Source organism: Pygoscelis adeliae, unplaced genomic scaffold (assembly GCF_000699105.1).
Source record: "Pygoscelis adeliae isolate BGI_AS28 unplaced genomic scaffold, ASM69910v1 Scaffold86, whole genome shotgun sequence".
Classification (NCBI taxonomy): domain Eukaryota; kingdom Metazoa; phylum Chordata; class Aves; order Sphenisciformes; family Spheniscidae; genus Pygoscelis; species Pygoscelis adeliae.
Window position 1 is genome coordinate 1,381,880 of NW_008824930.1, and position 23,338 is coordinate 1,405,217.

A 23,338-nucleotide genomic window follows, 5' to 3' on the forward strand; every position below is an offset into this window, starting at 1 on the left:
GTGGAACTGTTAGTCTTTGAAAGAAAACTGTATTTTCTGTTTACTGAACTCAGTTGCTGATAATATATAAACAAAGTATTCTGAGGAAATAAGCAGTGTCACTGCTGTATTATTAATACAGTAAAAGGAATTATATTATATTGTACTTATTTCCAAACAAAAATTCAGTTTACAATTTTATCTTGCAGTGTAATTTCCCACTGGATCCCAATGGCTTGCCATACATTGACAATCAATTTAAGAGAATGTTTGAGAAAACATGTGTCTTGAGCTATTGCACAGTGTGGCTGCAGGAAAGGGAAGTAGGAAAAAGAAGGTATACAGTCTATATTTACACTGGTAAGTTAAACATATTCAGGAACATCCTCTGTCACTGATGCCACTGGCATGGAACAGCCTCTTCTATGTGATTTTAACTTCCTGTTTCCCAAAACAAGTCAGCCTTGATCAGACTGAAAATTGGCTGACACAGATCCTGACACAGAACATATTCCATAGGCTTTTGTGACTGTTCAGAAATATAATTGTCTAGTACAACATGCCTGCCATGTTCTACCATTATCTACTGTTATCGCACCTTCCTCTTTTTAAGAAACAGCCTGCCCCCACCCTCCCTAGGTCTGCAGTCCCTAATGAGCTTTCAGTACTCCAACACACAGCCCACAGCTGCTGCCAGTGTACCTTGGGACACTCCAGCTCCTGAAAGTCCTCTTGTTCCCCCTTTTGCTGCTCATGTTCAGGCTAGATGGCTTTTTAGATCTCCTTTAGCCTTTGTAGGAACCAAACCTTTTTTTGATGTATAGCTCAGACATCTACTTCTCTCTGGTGCCTTCTTATCACATTGGATGGACATGTGAAATTATGACTACTGTGACGCTGTTGGAGGGCAGTGGGAGAATGAGGACACTGAAGTGGCATAGTGCCATCTAGAGCAGCAAACAGGAATGCTCCCTAGAATATGGACAACAAACTGCATGTGCAGTCAGGGCTGCCACTCAGATGGGCCTACACAGGATAAAAGAATGAGCTGATAAGAACCTTTTGAAATTGAAGATGGGCAAATGCAAATGAACAGACATACTCCATGCATTGGTACAGTATAGTGATGGACTGACTGGGGTTCAGCTCCACTGAAAAGGCCCTAGTTGTCCTGGTGGACAGCAGGCAAAACATGAATCAGCAGTGTGCTCTGGCAGCAAAGAAGGCCAATAGCATCCTGTGTTGTATTACTGGGAAGTAATGTCACTGGGAAATGATCACTCCCCTTTACTCAACTCTTACAAGACCATGTCCTAAGCACTGCACCTAATTTTGAGTCTCCAGTACAAGAAAAACATTGATAAACTTGTGTGTGTCCTTTGGAGGGCCTTCAAGATGGTTAGGGGCTGGAGCATGTGCCCTGTGACGAAAAGCTGAGGGAACTGGGCTTGTACAGCCTGGAGAAGAGATGGCTTTGAGGGGACCTGCCAGTAGCCTTCCAACTCCTACAAGGAAGTTGTTGAGAAGAAAGAGCCAAGCTCTTTACTGAGGTGCATGGCTGGAGGACAAGAGACAATGGTCTTAAATTATGACAGGGCAGGTTCCAAGTAGATACAAGGAAAAAATTTCCCAGTATAATTAAGAACTGGAGCCAGCTGTCCCAAGAAATTGTATAATCTCCAGCTCTGGAGGTTTCCAAGACCCAGCTGCACACAACCCTAAGCAATCTGATCTGAGTTGCATGTTGAACCTGTTTTGAGCATGAGGTTGGACTAGTTGGCTTCACAAGATCTCTTTTGTGGGGTGTTTTTGTAGTCTACCCTTGGCAAATGGCCTGGATAACAGCATATGTTAGGATAAGAAAATGAGACTATTTAATGTGTGTGCCGGGTTGAATATGCAAAACTAGAGAACATTTGCTCACAGCTCATTATGTTAAACAGAAAGACAACTATCAGCCCCCAACTGATCATGTAAAAGGGGAAGACAGACATCAGCTGGAAAAAGAATAACCAAGGAATTACAGAAAGACTTTTGAAATGAAGCAGAAGTCAGTCTGAGAAGAAGTTTAAAAGAAGCATGACAAGTTGTGACATGTGGGTAGAGACCTTGGAGTAAACACACAGCAGCAGTAAAAACCTGGTTTGACACTGCTAGAAGTCATCCTATTGGCATCACGCCTCTGCCTCAGCCAGACAGAGCAGTCTGGTTGGATGCCATAAGCTGCCTGCTCTCTGGCCAGGGGGCAACAGTACAGGCTACAGCAAGCAAGGACCCACACCTCCTGGGGTGCACGTGAGCTCATGGGTACAGCCTCACCAGCTGCAGGGAGCAGCATGGGGCCCCACAAGGTGAGAGCACCCACAATTCCTGCAGGACATGGGTGCAAGCAGGGGAGCCTGCACTCCCAGACAGGGCAGGAGGGTAATTGCAACCCACATGTACTGTTAGGGAGGGGTTGTGTATGTAATACTGTGTGTATGTTTGTGATTAGAACTCCTTGGGATAAGTTATAGAGACATATTTAGAAATTCTTATGGATTAATCAACATTTTTTAAATGTGTTCTGCTTTATCTGCTATATTAACAATATTCATCCTGCATGTATAGTTCATTGATTGCTGGTTAATTACATGTCATTAGCAAACTAATAAACTGTTTCAAACCTGCTCTTGGTTTAAACTGTGCAAAATTAATAGTTTTTCTCTGTGACACCTTCCAACATGAATGATTCTGTGATTTTATCCTGTGATAGCATTTTAATTGTCAAAGTGTGCTTGGGAATTCTTTGGGAAGGCAGTAGTTAGCACAGGCCAAATTCATGCCCACAGACATTTCTGTGTGTGCTTGAATTCACCGGTACAGATGTGGCTAGTGTCTTGCTCCATGCACCCAGCATCATGCCCTAATACTAACATCCAGGTTTCAAGGGGACCAGGTTTTCCAGAGCTGAGTCCTGTATACATTTAAAAGTGCAGTACTTGGTGCATCAATTTTTTTGGAGCACAACTCATCTGCAAGCATCAAATATAGGGAACAATCTGACCTCTTAAACCTTTCTGAATATTGAACCCAGTTTGCTTAGACACTAGAATTGTGTAATCTCCTAGCTGTTTTGGGATAACTGAAGAGGCAGAAGAAAACAAAGGCAGAATTGCAGCCTCACAGCATTCTGACCTGTCCTAAAAAGTCTTAGAAACAAGCCTACCATTATTCCTTAAGGAACCTTGCTGTTGTGTTTCTCCTTCCTGTTTTTCAAGACATAATCTAGCCCTTAGTATACAGTCAAATTGAGATTATGTTCTCACCCCCTCATATCTTTTGGTTGTAAGAGCAGATACTGCAGTGAGTAGCTGAAGATGTCCAGTCTTGCATAAGGGCTGCTGTGCTCATTTGTCTTTACATGGGAAACAGAGAAGTGTTGTGTTAAAATCTGAATTCACAAAGCACAAACTCAGATCACGCTGTTGTTCAAACATCATTACACTTCTCATCTTTATATAGACTGCAAGAGGCTATATTTTAGACCTGTCGACAGGGTTAAGAATCATTGCCAACACAGGAAAAGGTTTAAATTCCTGGCAGTGTTGGATGTTGCTGGAGCCAAATGATTCATAGAGAAATGAGAAGATTAAGTAATGGACTCCTTGGAAAAAAGAGATGAAAGTTTGGGTCAGGGCAAAGGTACAAAAGTAAAATGAAAGAAGCATTTAGGAAAGAAATTGCCCTGTACATTATAGGGGGAACTAATCTTTACACAGGCAGGGTCTCCACAAGCCCTTATAGCTAGTTTTTCTAGTTTTCTTTCTTGTGAATTCTTCCTCTTTCTGTTCTCTTAACAGCACCATTTAAGTAAATGCTCAGAGTTAAAGCTAATCCCCATAGAAGAGATGTAAAAGTCTCTAAGTTAACAAGCCAATGAAAAAGAAAAGATTGGCTGAGGCAGAAATGTGAGTATTATTTAATATCGCTGGTACGCTTCATCAGCTAGCACAACTGTAAAGAAGATAATCTGACCAGATCTAGAACTTAAGAAAGTGTATGCATTAAAAGAAAAAATCAGTCTTGCACCAGGGACTATGGGAATCAAAAGGAAATATGGAAAGCCAAACTACAGATCTGTACAACATTAACTCCCACATCTTTAACCCACTGAGACTGCTGAACAGTCTGGACAGTCTCTGGACAGCATCACTGGGAAGTAAAGAATCAGCGCAATCAGACTGCGAGAAAAAAGATGCAAGATAAGCAGAAGAATCTGTTGCTGTATCATAGTTCACAAGCATAAAAGTCCAAATACTTGTTACCTTGCCATTTTGCATCTGAAAAAGAGGATGGAGCTCCAGAGCCAACTATGTGAAAAATTCAAGAACTGCTTCCATCTGAAAGTTGGTTTGAGCTAACCTCTATTTTTACTGCCAAAAAGTGATTTACTTTTCAGAGTCCATCCCTAAATTTCCTCCTCTTTCTTCTGCTTGTACTAAAATATCTTTATGATTGTGAATATAGATGCTTCTAGTTCTAGCAGATATTTCTCTAATAAGTTTCACCGGGCATGGCTTGCTGTGTCTTTGTGGGACAGTTATCTGGTTACATTTCTAAAATTTATTTTTTAAAATGACAGGTTGCTCACCTATACTAATAGATCAGTGAAATGCTTTCTCTCTTGTTCTTATCAACTTGCCCATCAAAACTGAATGACTGTTCCTGGAATTAAAACCTTCAGGGAAACAGTTCTTGTGGTGAATGGACCATAAAATCTCATTCTGCTGCTGGGACTAAAAAACATCTGACATTTTCTTTCAATGCAATTAAAAAAAAATTGCATCAGATTAATTTTCCTCAATAAAACATAGTTTCCATTTTAAGAATATCATTTTGCAAAGATGACTTATGAGAGAGAAAAATCTAGACTATTTCCTTATAGATTCAATTTATTAACATTGAATGCTATTAGCAGCTATTTCACAACATCAGGCAAACCCATAGTGATCTTGCAGAATGCTTGGATATCACCAAATCTGATTCCTCTCCAAGAAAAAAAAATCTGCAGAAGTGTTTTGTTGAACTCCTCCCACAACTGTAAAGTGGAGTCTCCAGACAGTAATTAAAAAGTTAATATATTGAGTTTGTTTTCAGTTTTACATTCTTGAAGGAGTATTTTTTATTAACTGGGAATGACCAATTTCAATTTTATTGTTTATATATATCACAACAGGTGAGACAGCAATATTGTTTGTGGTCATGCTAAGATGTTAGTCAGCCAAATGTCTTTTATTTTTGCAGGAATCTGTTTATATATAAAGGATCTTGTAATCATGAAAAAAAAATTCTGGATATGGCTCTGCAAGACTGATTGATTTATATACCACTAAAGATAGAGGAAAGGCTCTTGCTGCTTTATATGTGTAGGAACATCACTCATTTCAATCACCACATTGTCACCTTTAAAGACAAATTTGTTATCCTTTCATTTTTATTGTTAAAATGACTGGCATCAGGGAAAAAAAATCATTTTATAGAGACTGCTATCTAGAATAAGTAACTACTCTAAAGCTCACCTTTAGACTCAGATTTCTTTGGTTTTTTGCATAGACAATTCCATATTCCTGTTATACACTATATCATAGCTTTTGGCATTAACAGCTCCAAAGTATAGATTTAAAGAGAAGTTGGATGAGACTTTTAGGCAACTTGTATACTTCTCTTCTCATTCCTCACTCCCTTTTTGCTACCATAAGAATAGAGGAATTATCTTAAGTAATGACAGGCTCTTTGAACAAATGCATGTAACAAGCATAAACATTGCAGCACATGCTATATTCTTTTATAATTGTTGTGGTTTAACCTCGGCTGGCAACTGAGCACCACACAGCTGCTCGCTCACTCCTCCCCCGGGTGGGATGGGGGAGAGAATTGAAAGAGTAAAAGTGAGAAAACTCGTGGGTTGAGATAAGAACAGTTTAATAATTGAAATAATAATAATAATAATAATATACAAAGCAAGTGAGGCACAGTGCAGTTGCTCACCACCTGTTGACCGGTGCCCAGCCAGTCCCTGAGCAGCGGCCCCCCCAGCCAGCTTTCCCCCAGCTTATGTACTGAGCATGACGTCACATGGTATGGACTGTCCCTTTGGCCAGTTTGGGTCAGCTGTCCTGGCTGTGCCCCCTCCCAGCTTCTTGTGCACCTCCAGCCTTCTCAGTCGGTAGAGCATGGGAAGCTGAAAAGTCCTTGACTAGTGTAAGCACTGCTTACCAACCACTCAAACATCGGTGTGTTATCAACATTATTGTCATCCTAAATCCAAAACCCAGCACTGTACCAGCTACTAGGAAGAAAACTAGCTCTGTCCCAGCCGAAACCAGGACAATAATATTATGCATACACAACTTCAATTTTGACTGCAGGCAGTGATACATTGACAGTGCAAGGCCAAATTAATCCTGTCTGCTCTTCATAAAAGGCAGGTAGTTAGAATATGCATATGAAACTGAAGCAATGATTGAACTTAACTTCCAGTGGTAGATCCTTACAGTCTTTGAAGAAGTGTGCATCCAGATCCAGACCTAAGTTTTATGAGTTTGCCTATGTCCCTGGCCTATGTCTCCAGATTACAGTATTGAAGAAAAAAATTCCACATTGGTTGGTTTGCTTTTTTCTAAGTGGAAAAATAAACTTTAAAATATCATGATTGTACCTGGAGAGCTTAAACTGCATATTACTATAGTGTTTGCCAATGATATGATCTGTCCTTTTATCTCTGACTAATATTTCCCTAATAAGGACTTTTTATAAAAACAAATGGGCATATTTTTTGTTTTCCTTTGCTACGTTTGAAAGAACAAAAGATAAACCAATTTGGACTGATTGTCAATATTTCCAGGTAGTGCATAGATTATTTCGTGAAGTTTACTCTATATGGTCTGCTGTCCATAAAGATTTTATATGCAACTATATTTTTCTGTCGGTCTGCCTCTAATAACAGCAAACAGAGTCTATGAGGATGATTCAAACAATAAAAATGAGTAATGTGTATCAAAAGCCTGAATACCAGTATACAAAATGATCTGTAAGCAACTATGTGGCTCTCCACAGTTGCAGAATTTCAGTAAGAATTCCAATTGCAGAGAGCCCTTTAGGGATCTGAAAGTAAAAGAATTTTTCTTTATATCTGCTTCTCTCTTTCTTTGGCAAGTACTCTCATTGACAGAAGACAGCTCCTTCTTAAGGCAAATTAAGTAACAGCAGCTGACAATGTATGATTCATGCAACCTGGAGTCTTTTGGTAGTTCTGAGAGGTTCCATCTACATGGACAGAGCAATGCTTTTGGGTAGAGGGTGTACTGGCACATGGTCCTTATCACACATTAAGCCCATAACTGTTGACACACAATATTCTCATATTAATTAATTCAGTAACCTTCCCCTTTCTATCTCTACAGTAGCCTGACAGTAGCCTACTGTCAAATATTACCAATGATCTTTTAAGAACAGAAGGCATCAAACATACTGAAAGTATATGAAAAGTAATAACATTATTGAAGAAATGAAAAACTTTGAAGTCTACATGTATAAAAGGAAGGTAAGACTACATGTTTTATGCAAAGGATCAATGATTACCAATTATTAAGAAAATAAATGGCTCTTATTGCTGGGATTTATAAAAGGGAGATTGTTGTAAACAACAGTTCTTCTATAGCATCTCAGACATAAATAAGGATATTTTATGAAGAAATAAGGAAAGAGTTTTTTCTGTGAATTTTGCCGTTGGTGCCGTTGTAGCATATAGGATGTTTTCTTCATCATAAACTGTAGAATGTAAGCTGTTTTATATAATATATTGTTCTAAAGAGACAGTTATGTCTAGCTGACTTGGAAAGCTAGAAACTGTTGGAATAGCTTCAGGAATATTTTCCTGAAGATGCATTTTGGAGTGTTTTCTTAAAACTTTTTTTTTTTAGATTGTAGCATGAATCCCATCATATACACAGTGTGTAAAGATAAAAGTCAAAGTGCAAATGCAGAAGAGCTTACCTTACCTCTAAGTTCCTTATCTGAAGTTTAATGGATTTTGAGTGAGGTATCTGTGCCTTTGAAAAACTTTTGCTGTTAAATTCATTTTACTCACAACAGAACAGGAGGGAATCTCTCTATAAAGAGATTAAAATGGCCTAACATTAAATCATAAATGTACGTTGATAAATTATAATGCTAGTGTTGAAGTAGTGGTGGTCTAACAATACAAGGAAGGCAAAATTTATGGGGAAAGTATCTCCTATGTATTGACTATAGCATTTCTTCTCAGGCATGGGATTTGTCTGTTTATTCACAAGTCATCATCATGCATACATACATGAACAATCCAAACAGCAGTCACTTAAAAGATAGTTGTCAAACACACAAGTAATGTATTAATGCTGGGAAACAGCAGGCTAGTCACAGATATTGCAGAAGCTGAGGGAGAAGCCCCGTAAATTATTTGCCGAGCTCTATTTCTGGGCAGCAGTGAATCAATTTGACTACCACAGGGTGGCATTGTCAAAGAGGAGTTACATTAACATCTAGTTTATGACTTAAGCTAAACTGTTAAGTCAAAATTCCTCCTTCCCCTGAGGAAAGAAGGATGGTAAATTTCTGATAGTTTACAGCTGCAGTAAATCAGGATAACCTTTCCATTTATTCAGCGGTACTGACCAAGAAGATAGAAAGTCAGGCCATAACTATGCCCAGTGCCAGCACCTTGCCAGACATCCTATCTAAAGTGTGAGTAGCAGGCAGAAAGGCAGATTTATTCATATGTACTTGAACAACAAAAATGTAATAGGGCTTTCTTAGTTACCTGACTGGTTGCCAAATCAAATTCAAGTCTATTCCTTACCATCTAGCCATTTTTGGCACTTTGTCACTGGCAAAATGAGTAACAGCCCCCACCATGAGCTTGCAGTAAGATAAGCTTCGTTTTAAAAATCACTAAATAAATGTTTCCATCCTATAGCTGCCTGAGTTTTTAAGCAGTTTGTGAAGACTGAGTTGCAAGTACAGCTTCATTTTCTTGTATTCAAAAGATAATTTTATGCCTTCTTATTTTATACATGAATCTTTGCAGTTGGTCTACTCTTCTGCATTCTAACCAGATGGATCCCAAAGGGATATACATGAAGCAAACGGTTCTTAAAACTGAAAAAGAAAGAGCATATTTTTTTTTCTGGTCAGCGAAATTATGGTTTGATATGAACATGAAAAAAGCAAGAGTCCTTTTAAGAAAACATGTACTACTATTTGCTGACATTTTGTCAGGTACATAGTAAATGTTGTCTTAAGAAAACCAGATGAAATCTACAAACATTTCAAGAGAAAGCACTATAAGTATAAAAACCAACAATAGACTAACAAAAACCTAATTATCATGATGGCAAACATACTGTACAGAAGTAAGAGGATAGCTGTCAATATCCCTAAAGCAGAAAGGTCACTTTACAATTACAATAGCTTCACTTATCTTCCTTTTGTCTGAAGCTGTCAGCAGAAGATAAATGCCTACATCCACCCTAATCACAACATGAGTTTTATCATGTGATGACACGCTTGCCAAAAACAATAATTTAAGCCTTGTCTAGGTAGAGACACTGAAGAAAAATGACCTGGTTTAACTTTTATATAACTTAAGCAACGACAAATCCTTGCATAGAAACAGTAATTTAGGACAGAATTGTCTGTAATTTTGTTTAATTTATTCTTATTTCCCATCTAAAGGAAACTGAATCATGCCACTGAATGAAGTTATGCAAACATACACATATAGCTAGTTTGCTTTGAAGCTATACCTTGAGTCAACTTGGATTCAGCGTGCCTCTAATAAACAAGCTCTTAGTTACTTTAATTAGAGTAAATACCACAAAGTACAAGAAGTGTTAACATATAGCGGGCCTAATTCTACTCCCATGCCACTGAGTGGCAGAGCTTCAGTCAAGGGTAATAGGAATATTAGTTCCAAATATTAGTTCCATTTCCAAAGTCAAAGTGACAGATCTCTCTTGTATCACGGAAGCAAAAGACACTAGTTGAAACCAGGAAGGGATGTATCACAAGCTTTTGTAAAAGATGCTCTCAGACTTCAAATTTTTGAAACACTGTAGGCCAAGATAGATCATTAAGAATGGCATCTATGAAGTTCCCATGCACTTGGACTAGTTACAAATGAATTGATTTTTTTTCCTTTATGGCCTACCAGGAGTCCACAATGAATGCCACCACGCTTTTTAACGTGCTGTGCTGTCTTCAAAATTATGAGAACCTAGATGGCTTGTGTGAAGCCCCAGGCTGATATGCCTAAATGGCTTCTATTGGTGGAGCTGGCAGGTGCCTTTGCCTGATGATGCACTGAACATTGTGCATCATCTTGGAATGTCTCTCTTGGAAGTCTTCAGAATGAAAGGCCCTTCTGCTGTACCCTACACTTGCTTACAACATAGCTATGTAACCAGCCTACTCCACCTCCTACAATAGATTAGGAGATGTAATAGATTGACATGGGAGGATGTGGTGGGTTCACCTTGACTGGCCACCAGATGCCCAGCAAGCTGCTCTCTCACTCCCCCTCCTCAGCTGGATGGGGAGAAAATAAGATTAAAAACTTGCGGGGCAAGATAAAGTAAGTTTAATAAAGAAAAGCAAAGGCCAAGTGTGGAAGAAAAGAAAAGCAAAAAGATTTATTCTCTACTTCCCATCAACAGCCATTGTCCAGCCACTTCCTGGGAAGTAAGGCCTCAGCACGTGTATTGGCTGTTTTGGAAGACAAACACCTTAATAATGAATGTCCTCCCTCTATCTTCCTTTCTCTTAGCTTTTATTGCTCAGCATGACGTCATATGGTATGGAATATCCCTCTGGTGAGTTTGGATTAGCTGTCCTGGCTACGTCCCCTCCCAACCTCTTTCCCACCCCCAGCCTACTGGCCTTTCGGGGGTGGGTGGTGTTAGAGAGGAAGCCTTGATGCTGTGGGACCACTGCCTAGCAGTAGCCAAAACATTGGTGTGTTATAAACACCATTTTAGCTACAAATACAAAGCAGAGCACTATGAGGGCTGCTATGGGAAGTTATCTCCATCCCAGCCAGACCCGATACAGAGGAATAGTTTTCTTTGCTAAATTCTCTCTCTGCTTAAAGGCTATGAAATCCTTGGCTCAGCCAAACCAGAACAATCATCAGTGGGAACACAGAGGAAGCTGTTAATAAGTTGTTCCTCCCCTTTGCACACCAAGAGCAGCATGACAGTATGAAAGGAAATAAGATTCAAATTAGAGTGAATCTTATGAAGCCATGACTTTATGAGATACTGAGAGAAGTCTGAATTCTGGTAAATAATTCTATAATAAAGAAGGCACCCCTAGATTGTGCATAAGAATATGAAACAGAGTATAGTTTTCCCTGCTAAGGAACTGAAGAACAGAATAGACAGCAACTTCTAAACAAGTTTCGTACAGTTTTGAAGAGTCCAGAAGAAAAGCAAGATATTATACCCTCACTAAATCCAAAGAGATTCAACTATTATAAGCATATGGCAGTGTGGTTGGCACTGAAGGAAATGCCAAAGAAAACGCAAAAGTTTGAGGGAGACAACAGTTTTCTCTGTAGCAATATTTCAATTTGAAAACATTTCCCTCTATTTCTCTAAAATTGTTGAAATTACCCAGTACCAGTTGTCCAAGACTGTACATAATATTGCATTAATGTTTCTTTTTAAAGGATGTTATCTTGATTATCCATCTTACACACAGTGAAAAATGCTTATGAAAAATGTATCCATGCCACATAAAAAAAAATGCTTTTTGAATAGTAAGCTCCATAGCTCCCATTCTACTGAATATCTGGATATCTGGGCCTGTTTGCACCTTGAGGTAAGAACAACAGCTGGCAGCCTTTGGCATCCTGGGAATATTTTCTTCACATAGGTTCCCTCCATCTGAGGTAACTTCTACTATCAAATCAACTTTTACAAAATAAAGAATGTGTTACGTTAACTCTGAGGCAGAGAGGAACAGCTACTTGCTACCACTACAGAGCATAGCAAGTGTCATTTAGTGACAAGAAACCATGAGCCTTTTAATTTCCATTTCTGTTGCTTCTGGGCAATCTGGTTTTCCTTCTGGGTAGGTGAGATCTGTAGATTCCACTGATCAATAAAAGAATATTCACAGCTAGACGCTGCTATATTTTCCTGTTTTTTGGACAGTACATTTTTTATAGTGCCATGTTAGTGGAATTTTTTGCTTTGAGAGTAAAAATAAAATCCTCCTTTATATGTGAACCTCTATAAAAATGTTGATTATTTACATTATTTCCGCCATCTTGTTTATTATTTTCTCTATATTATTTCCCCTGTCTTTCTCTGGATTCTTAAGTATGGAGAAGACTTCTGCCAGAAGAAAAGCAATGTCACTTCTTAAAATTAATTGATGAAAATTTCACTTAAAAAGCAAAGGGTTGCCTAGTAGATTTCCATGTGATCACCATAGCTATACTGTCAGCATTCTTCAGATTTTTCTGTTCTTTCTTGATAGAGGAATTCTTTCTTAACTTTCAAATAATTGTGAGAATTATGTGCTAGCATTAGAAGTACAAAAGAGCAAATAAATAAAGATTCTCCTTCCTTCAAGTGAAGATTCACCTGATTAGATCTACATTTCCAAGGCCTGTTTTAACTACTGATATCATAAGGAAACTTTCAGTATCCTACATCTCTCCCTTACCATTCTGAGAACTCTACTATTGAGATTACTATTGAGATTTACTTTTTTTTTCCCCTAGACTGTAATTTACATACCTGTAATAAGCATACTGTGGAAGAATTTAAAGCATGTTTCACCCATTTGACAAGGTATTTAAATTACAGACTTTATATTGGCTTACAAGGTAAGCTTATTTGCTCTTTTGGGGCTCAGAAAACAAGAATTGCTTCATTTAGGTTTTCATTTTAAATCCAAGTGGAGGATTGATTTTTTAATGTGAATGGTTAGAGAAATATCCAAATCTACCATTAGAGTTATAGCTTTCTATTCAGAAAGTCCTACACAGTATTCAAACTGCTGTTTTACATCTAGTTTTTCAGTGGCCGTGAAAAGCACTGAAAAGATGTTAGAATGTATTGTATGGGAAAGAAGTTACACATCCTTCATTTGGCTTATTCTGCTTTTCTATCCATTTGCTGTGGGATTCAAGAATGCATTTACTTCTAATTCTTTGTCAAAAGAAGAGAGGGAAAGATGCAGAAGTCATAGGCAGGACTACCCAAAAGGTGTTGAAAGTGTGCCCGTGTAAAAGAGTATGATCTATAAGAATAATTTGGGTTTTGGTTTTTTGTTTCAGATAAAACTTATTTTTCATTTAGATAGTAGTTGGTTTTTCTCTTAAACTTTAACCAAAATTTTGAGTTCTGTGCTTTATTTCAGTTAGGAGCAAAATTTAGTAATGAAGTCAAGTATCTCAAATGTGATCACAATTATTTATAAACAATGGACAGTGGGATCTGAATAACAGAGAAATCAAAATAGGTGTTTGGTTTTTTTTTCCCTTTTGTTTCTCAGGGCTCTGCACAAAGTAGGTTCTCAAACCCTTCTCTGCTCCTAAGGCACTCTGGAGCATATCTGGTTGAAGGCTTCTGACAAAAGCTGTACATTCACTTTTTTGTCCATAAAGAGAAGTAATTTGGTCCAGCCTGATGAGTGCATGTGGCAAGGGAGTAGATGGGTAAAAAACAACAGCTTAATTTACACAGAATATTTTGGGAGACCTGCAGAAACCAAGTTACTGAATCTGTGCTGGTTTAGCTCATTCCTCAATGCATTCCTTCTTTATCAAGAATTTGTCATTTGACACACACAGAGAAACGATAGGAGTATTTCTGATCCTTGTTGTCAGAGGCACATAGCCTTAAAAAAAAAGGTCTCCTGGCTTTAAAGCCAGTTCTTTTTCAATCCTAATTGACTCTTTTTGGCTTGTGGAAAGAGCTCTTCACTGCCCTGTCTCCATTGGAGGGAACAGAGGGGCTTGCAGATGTGGTAAAGCTCCTAATGTGAACAAGCTTACAGCTGGTGGAAAAGGCTACAGGGCAGGTGGAGAGGACACAATCCACTCGTTTTGACTGTAACTGAACCTTTCAGGGCACAACCTGACACAAATACATCAGAATGAGTGTCCGAGTTGAAGACAGTCTCCTCCAAAACTAAACACGGCTTTTAGAACATGGCTGGAAATTAAATGGGCCCATTTAAGGTCCTCAGAAAATCTCTTGCCAGAGGGAAACCACCTGCTGCTGAGGGAAATGTAATTCCCTCCAGTTTTTTTCTGTACCCTTGCTGGCTGCCGGAGACTGATAAGTCTGGATCCATGCACAAAATGCAGGGAAACTGAAGCAGACATGGAAATGTATCTAAGGGCCTCAGCAGGGAGAGGTATGGCCTTTTTCCAGCCACACTTTACCACAAGCTGTATCTAATTTGCTATTCACAGTCACCCTTGAAGTAGGTTTTGAATGTCAGCTTTTCTTCCTTTCCTCTGAGTGTGTATAGCTCAGATTAACTCAGATTGCTATTTCTCCCTTCAATGCCCATTATGGTCAGTCATTTTTTTCAGATAAAATCTTAACCTTTCATTTCTGGTGATGTGAAGAGGGGCAAGATTTTATTTTTTTGTTTTTAATATGAATAACAAAAATGTTATTTTAATCATGATTTATTCTAAAAGTAGCTCTTCCCTCTCCCTTTAAGAAGGGAGAAACAACAAAGATGTTTCTAACAGAAAAATACAGAATCTTTGATCTCCTGGTGCACTTAGGTTCTTTGCTCATAGGGTCAAGTCAATAGCTCTCCAATGTTGGCTATCTAATCTAGACAGCACTCTAAATAAAAACAAGAACTATAAATACTGTATCTCAAAATCTGTCCTTCTATAGCAAGGCACAGCTGAAGTAAGCTGATGCCTGTTCTTTAGAAGACAGAAGAAGATGAGCAACACATTACTATGTAAGGCATGTTGTATTTAGAGCTACTACTTAAAAATCTGGCATAATGCTAATACAAATACTGTTATACATTGTCTAGCACCCCTTATATCAGAGGCAGGATGCACAATCTTCTCTATCCATCCTAAAACCACTTATTTGTAAAAGAAGAGTTGTTTCTTGTTTTGTTTTAGCTGAGAGATTGTCTAATGCAACAGATAAATACTGAAGAAAGAGTGTATGTGTGTGCATGAGAAAGATCTTAACGGAAAAGAAACAGAAAAAAAATTACTAATCAGGTTGATAAATATGCATGCAGAAAGAATAAAGATTGATTCTACTAAAGCAAAGAATGTATTGGATTTTGGAAATCCTTCATTATCTGGTGTGCTGGCAGTGGCACCAAACATTCCTGATATTCCTAAAAATAAATTAAGTGTTCTGGAAAATACAGAGTAGTAAAAATTGTGCTGGTAGTATGCTTAACTCCTTAATGTACAACGATGAACATAACAATGTACCACTGTACTCTATCTCACATATGAAGCTGGCTAGCTAACTAGCTGAAACAGTAAAAAAAGAATCTTTGTTTCCCATTTCAAGCACGTTGATCTATCATGAATGGAATAAAACTTTGCAAAGAAAATAAGTTGGTTAAAAAACAATTATTGTGCACTTCTTTTGTAATAGGCAGAATAACCTTTACAGCATCCTATGATTCATTAGTGAATATGTCAAGAACCTGTAAATAACACTTGAAGCTTGCTTTTTGGTCTCTTAATTAAACTAACAGTGAAAGTCTTATCTCTTGAGGCATATGCTGCTGCCCTGAATATTTTAAGCAATATTTCATTTCTTGCAGTCATTTTCACTTTAAACATGAAGGTGAATTAAACAAGTAATAATGTTCTGTTCAAACTCAAAATTACCAGATTAAACATCTTTAATATAATTAATTTGTTTGATCTACACCCAAGGATCATGCCTTTTTGATTTTTATAGAGCGTAGGTTGTTTTATAGTAATGGGTACATGCAGTCCCATCTACATTTGTTTAGTAGCTCCAGTTATATAGTAAAACGAGCTTTTAGCCCTCTTTGAAATAATGAAGCTGCAGTTACATTTTGATCTAAATTTTAACATCTCTTTTCCCCTAGAGAGGCTTATATGACTCTTAATGATTTAAGAGAAGTCCTTAGTTTTCTGTTTCTCTTACACCCAAATAGAGACAGACTTCTATTTCACCACCTGCTGAAAGGTGGTGAAACCTCTTCAGTCATTGTATAAAGCAAAATTCATTTTGTAAACTTCTTCTGTATTTCAGAAACATATCCATCAAGGCTTAGAGAGCAACAAGAGTTTCCATTGCCTTTAGGCTCTATTCACTGTTTTGATTGTATAATGTAGTGAAGAGATGCCAAAGGTAAGGCATAAGTGGAAAAAGAAACACTGCACTTCCACATTGCTTTGCTTCAAACACATGACAAATTCAGCAACAGTATTTTCCACCAGACGGTGCCTTTGGCACCAACTGGACTGTTCTTCCAGCACCTTCTATCAGCCACTATTTAGAATCATAGAATCATAGAATCATTAAGGTTGGAAGAGACCTCCAAGATCATTGAGTCCAACCGTCAACCCAACAACACCATGCCCACTAAACCATGTCCCTAAGCGAACTACTTTTACCTACTTTTCTTTCAGTTGCAAAATACTCTTCTGTCTAGGATGAAGTTCCACTCTACTTTTCTGTTTGCATCGCAAAGGATTACCATACTCTTGGCTAAATTCGTTTGTTACCTTTGAGTCAAATATTGGACATGTTACCTATCCTCCATGACACCTCATGCAGCTTTATGTAAAAATCTCATATAGTCATCTTAGGATGACTTTCATTGTTGTTTTATATTTCAAAAGTCAGAGATGTAATACTATTAACTGCTCTTCATGTGACTAGTCATCATAAGCCATATAAACATGATTATTAGTATGCAGTATTCCTCCTTCCATTCCTCCATTTACTTCCACCTTCCATTCTTGATTCCAACATGTTCTCCCTCATTTATGGATCAAGTATTTCAAAATTCTAATATTCAAATGTTTAGTCTATACACAAGATTGGAAGGGAAGCTAAGGAAGGTTTTCCTAACTGAATTTATCTCCTGTCTCCTTACAAACACAGTATTACCTGGATTACCTATTCTTTTTTTTTTTTTAACTGACTTGAAAATTCCAACCTGAGCACTTTGACTGTAATCAAAAGCTCATTTGAGGAAATGGGAAGACATCAAATGGGTATCAGGACCTTGGATTAAGTCCTTGGTAGGTGGTAATGATTTTCTTCTCAGTAACAAACTCAGTTGTGCCTATCTACAAACTTTAAATTTGAGCCAGTGAGTACTCTGCTAAAGGCATCAGATCATGTTTTAAATCCTTAACCTGCCCCATCTGTACACAGATCGTTTCATAGTCGCCAAAGACAGTAAGGAGCTACTTTAAATCTCATAGCTCTCCTGCAATGGCCACAGTCTGCTCCACGGTGATCAGGAAGCAGTCAAATCACTTCTGCAAATAATAATTTAGGGTCCGATTTTGCTGTGCCCTGCTTAAAGGTGCAATGCCTTCCTTATACCCTCACCGTACAAGCAGAAATATGGTTCCTTTGTCCAAATTTGTGCTCATTTAATCATAACAGTAGCAAGACTCTTTTCTCTAATGTTTCCTAAAGAAGCTAACAACTTTTTCACTTTTGCTTTTCTTTTTCACATCTATCATGTGTTAACTCAGCTACCCAGTTTATCATGGAAAGACAATAAAATATGAGAAAAGTTTCAAAATATTTAGTTTGAGTTCAGACAAACAGCTACCATCAACACATAATAATAATAATAGACTTAAAGGGAAGGTCAAAGCAGTAAAAAATTAAAAGGCATGCAAAAGTCTATAATGTGAAAATTTTGAAGACACAACTTTTCATAAAAGAGTGAAAGGATATCATGATAGACACAATTAAGTCATTTTTGAAGAGCGGAAGGTCATTGCATGCTGTGAAATAATCTGTCCTGAGCATACAGCTAAGCTATCTATTGTTACCCAGCAAATTGCAAGAGACAGGAAAGTAGGCAATATTTGTTTACGAAAACTTGAAATCTTAATTTCTTCTAATTTGTGAAATGCTTATAAATTCTAATTGGGAGAAGATTTGTCTCATGGAGACTGAAGAATCATACATCTATTTGATTGATTACGTGTTGGTCATTTTCATGGTACCCGTGTTTTGTAAGCATTATGGAGTTCATTTTCACAATGCTTCTGTAAAGTGAAAAAGACTTATTTCAGTTTTACAGGTTGAAGATAGAGCCTAGAACTCTCAAGCTGAAGGAGTTGAGTTTTGGAAATTTGTCGTGTACTGTCTAATGGGGAAGACAAGACTTGGAGTTTTAGCACTTGTTAGCTAGAAAATCCATTTCCATTTACCCTGGAAGAGCAAAGGTCTGAACTGACACTAATTAATGATTTGAAACTCACAGTGCAGAAAACAGTTTTAAAGATGTTATGCTTTTTAAAAGATGTTATGGCTTTTTTGCACCCGCTCAGGGAACAATCTGATAGGCACTAATGCCAATAGTTGATTCACACAGAAGTTACTCCCTGTTTCTCCCTTCCAAGGTGTGAAACAGGTCTCCACCAGTGCAGTTTCTGGATGCTGGAGACCTGTGAAATGCTGCGTGTAGAATCATGTCTCTGCATTTGGGATGTATATTGGAGTAATACTTGGGACTCCAAGCGTTATTGAACAGTTTTTCCGCAGGATGATGTGCAAGCAGAAGTCAGGAAACTGAGGTTCTAGTCTCTCAGTCAGTGAATTTACTATGGAAATTTGGACAAGTCATCTAATAATTCAGTCCCTATTTCCTTATCGGTAAGGATAAGTATGCACTTTGTAAAGACAAAAGAAAAAAAAAAACAACAAAAAACCTGTCTGATAAAAAGCAATTGATATAGAAAAACTATGTAGTGTAGCCTATATGCACAACTACAGGCAAAGGGCAACCAAGAAAGCACATACTCACTTACATAAATACAGAAGATGCAGCCAAAGTGTCCCATGTCCCAAAGAGCCTTAAAAATCCCAAACCCAATACCAAACCCCCCCAAAAACCCCACCCAATCTCAGTAAGTAAGCTCCTCTAACTTTTTCCAAGTTATTTATAAAAAAGTTATAATTTACAATTCTATTTACATGCTACAGGAACAGACTGAAAAATAAGTTCCATAAGAAAAAAGTGACTTTTCCTGGTTTTTATATGTATGTAGTAGAAGGGTAAGAAAGTTAAATCTGAAATACATTCAGCTTAAACCCCATTGTCACTTAATTTACCGTCTGTGTTCAGCATCACGAGAAGACCTGCACAATCTTGTGTGGGTATCAGTACCAAAAATTAAAACACAAATTTGTTTTATAATTTACATTAGTACATTATAATTTTTATTTCTATTCTGATTTTCAGTGACTTAAGTGAACTTCATGGGTATATTTTATATATCTATTTTACATCTAAAAGTGTTATTTAGGCTTTCATTGCCTTTAATTCATTAACCTTGTGCATTTCATCTCTCTCAAATCACACTCATTGGAACTATGTCTCTTTTTTCCATTTTTAATACTGCCATCAGTGAATAACAGTGAAAAAAAAACCCCACAAATGAATGTGTGTATCTTTCGATCTATATATGGAATGATAGGTGCGTACATTGCTGTCTCAGAGATGGGAAATGTGATGCATTCCCTGTGGTCATTAGCCTTCTTGTGACAGCTGTTAAACAGTGGTAAGCTTTTGGAGCAGCAGCAAAGCTTTAGATGCTTCTGAAACCCTGGTTATCCCACAGTAGGTAACCATTCATCCTTTGCTGATGATACTGACCTCCTGCCTGGTAAAGATGAAGCCCACTGGTTTTTTTTGGAAATGTTTAGGCTTCTCTTTAGCACTGAGCCATTGTCTCATGCTGTTTCTCTTGCTGCCTGGATGATCTTGAACCTGGGATAATTGGTAGAGAGGTCACAGACTTGCAGAGGAAAATAAAACCTCTATCTTTATGGTCCTAGATAAGCATTATTTGATGGCAAAGGAGTTACTAAGCTGATATATTACATGCTGTACCTAAACAGATATCACCATTACTGTATCATTTTTATACAGCAGTCTGTACAGCAGAGGAGGCGAAGAGTGAGCTATAAAACATGTAAAGAATTTTCACCTGATGAAAGCAGGAGTATATCTGGCAATGACCATATTTTGTCTCTAGACACTTACATATATCAAGGACAAGACAAGTTATAGGACAAGGATGCAAAAGAAAGTGAAGCAAGTGAAGCAAACCTAATTAGCAGTAATAGGATATTAAATCTATGCTATATCACTGACTCCTTGTATCCATCTAAAGGTGATAACCAGGGATTACTCCAGTTGTATCATGTAATGTCTAGCCTAAATAACCTTTCTAAATCTGCAGTACAATGAAGTACTTTTTATTAATGTTAATTAGGTATTAAATGTATCACCTGATGTAACAAATGCTGCAGTTACTTGGAAAAAAGGAAATACAGACAGATGAACTTTTTAGATAAAAATCTCACTTTTGTCATTGTTTCCTTAAATGACAGAAGTCAAAAGGACTATTTCCTGTGGTTTATCCATGAAAGTTTATGATACCTTCAGAGGATACAGCTGCAAGCCTGTATTACCTTTAAAACATGCTGCAAATGATGATTAAAATACACATTTTTAAAAGACAGTAGTGATTTTTTTTTCTAGCTGCATTATCCTAGTAGTCAAAAACCATTATAAGCTGAGTATTTGTGAGTACAGCTAAGAATACAGCTAGAAAGACATAACACATGACATGAAATTCAAATGGGGTGGCTGTGGTGGTCTGTAATTGTCCACTTTTTGAAAATTAGAAAGCCATAACAAACTGTTGACTTTTAAAAATGAAAAATAAGAAGAGTGGGTACACTTCTCGGTGCTGTGGTATGCAGAAATCCTATGGCATCTAACAACAGAAATACATAGAGCATGAGACAAACAAAGCAAGCCCCCAAGCATGAGAACTTAGACGTTAAATCCCAGATAACAGGCATAATTCAAGAACTGCTTTTGTGCAATAACGGATCCAAGAATATGGTGAAATTAATTTTTACAGATTTTTTTTTAAACTTTAAGGAAACAGGAACATATGAAAAAATGAAATGATCTAAAAAGTAGAGTTTGGTCTTGGAAAAAATAATGTATTTTGTCATGGCTAAGTAGACAAATGTAGACCAAGTTAGTGTTCTTGGCATAAACTCATGGCTTTATTTTCAATTTATTTTCATACCTGAAAGGGGGAGAAACTTGTTAATCATCGCCATGATGACAGGTAAGCACTCGAAGCTGTGGCCCAGAGAGCTTGTGCAGTCTCCAGGAGGTTTTTAAGACCTGACTGGATAAATCTCTGAGCAACTTGGCCTGACCTCACAGTTGACCCTGCTTTTGAGTAAGAGGTCAGACTGGATGACCTCCTGAGATCCCTTCCAAGCTTGAACTACCCTGTGATTGTACGAATTGTGGTATGCATCTGTAATCTCTACCATGGCAAGCTTCACTATCTGTGGCAGCTGACGATTGTCATTCTTATTTATTGCATAAAACAGTTATAAAAGAAATGTCTCTGTCCTTCTCATATCCAGACTGCTTCTGCTTAGTGCAGGATCACAGAGGACAAGGTAGCAAGCACTTTTTATAATCATTATGAAGGACATGGAAGAGGGCATCACCTGTTAGAGCTAGGAGTTAAATCACTGGAAAACCGGTATAAGCATAGCAGTAGTGTCCCCAAGCACTGATTGCTGAAACTGAAAACACTCACCACAGTCCAACTCTTTTTCCTCTTCCCTTATGAAGCTACATGCCTCAGAAAATCCATACTCAGTGTAACTTCTTATTTGAACTTTGACCTCTCATATTTTAAAGGAACTTTACTTATATACCTCTTCCAATTCACACCGTGACAACATTCTGAGTGTTATCACAGCTGCTATTCAAAAGAAAAAAGAACAGTATAATCTCTAGTGTTTGGTGATATTTTTGGCTAACAATATGTCCTGGTTTCAGCTGGGATAGAGTTAGTTTCCTGCCTAGCAGCTGGTACAGTGCTGAGTTTTGGATTTAGGATGAGAACAATGTTGGTAACACACCGATGTTTTAGTTGTTGCTAAGCAGTGTTTACGCTAGTCAAGGACTTTTCAGCTTCCCACGCTCTACCGACTGAGAAGGCTGGAGGTGCACAAGAAGCTGGGAGGGGGCACAGCCAGGACAGCTGACCCAAACTGGCCAAAGGGACATTCCATACCATGTGACGTCATGCTCAGTACATAAACTGGGGGAAAGCTGGCTGGGGGGGCCGCTGCTCAGGAACTGTCTGGGCATCAGTCGGTGGGTGGTGAGTAATTGCATTGTGCATCATTTGCTTTGTATATTCTTCTTCTTCTTCTTCTTCTTCTTCTTCTTATTATTATTATTATTATTTTATTTTATTTCAATTATTAAACTGTTTTTATCTCAACCCATGACTTTTCTCACTTTTACTCTTCTGATTCTCTTCCCCATCCCACCAGGCGGGGGGGAGAGTGAGCAAGTGGCTGTGTGGTGCTCAGTTGCCGGCTGAGGTTAAACCGTGACACAATATAAAATCAAAGATTTCCCTATGTCATGTATACGGACAACGTATCTCAGAGAGCCACAATATTGTGAAGTAAGCAATCTTCTTTTACTTAGTCATATAAAATTCCACCTTTTGTGACTCAGGGACAGTAACCTGGATCAGAGAATGCTATGCATATATCTGCAGAAGAGTTGCAAGTCAGGTTAAGGATCTTGCAGTTTGACACTTTAAATAAAAGCAAATAACATGATTGCTCTGTAAATAAAGCACATTGGCACCAACAAGAGAAAATAATAGTTTAATTATCAAGAGATAGAAATGAACTACGAATTCCTGATTCCATAAAATCTCTTGATGTCTGTGTGACACTCTTTGTAAAGCTTAGAACATGTTTTCTAAACAAAAATGTTAGATTCATAATATTTTAAAAGATTAATCTCAACAGTAAATGTGACAGAAAAAAAATATTGCTATGATTTTTCAACAGAAAATGTATTAGGTGTGTTGCAATGAGAAAACTGAATTTTGATTTATCAAAATACAATATTTAGTATATAAAATTAAATATAAATAATAAATACAAACTGTATTTCTTCCAGGTGTCATTAGTTCATATAGTTTATGCTTTATTTTCTCTTTTTGGCTACGTAGATT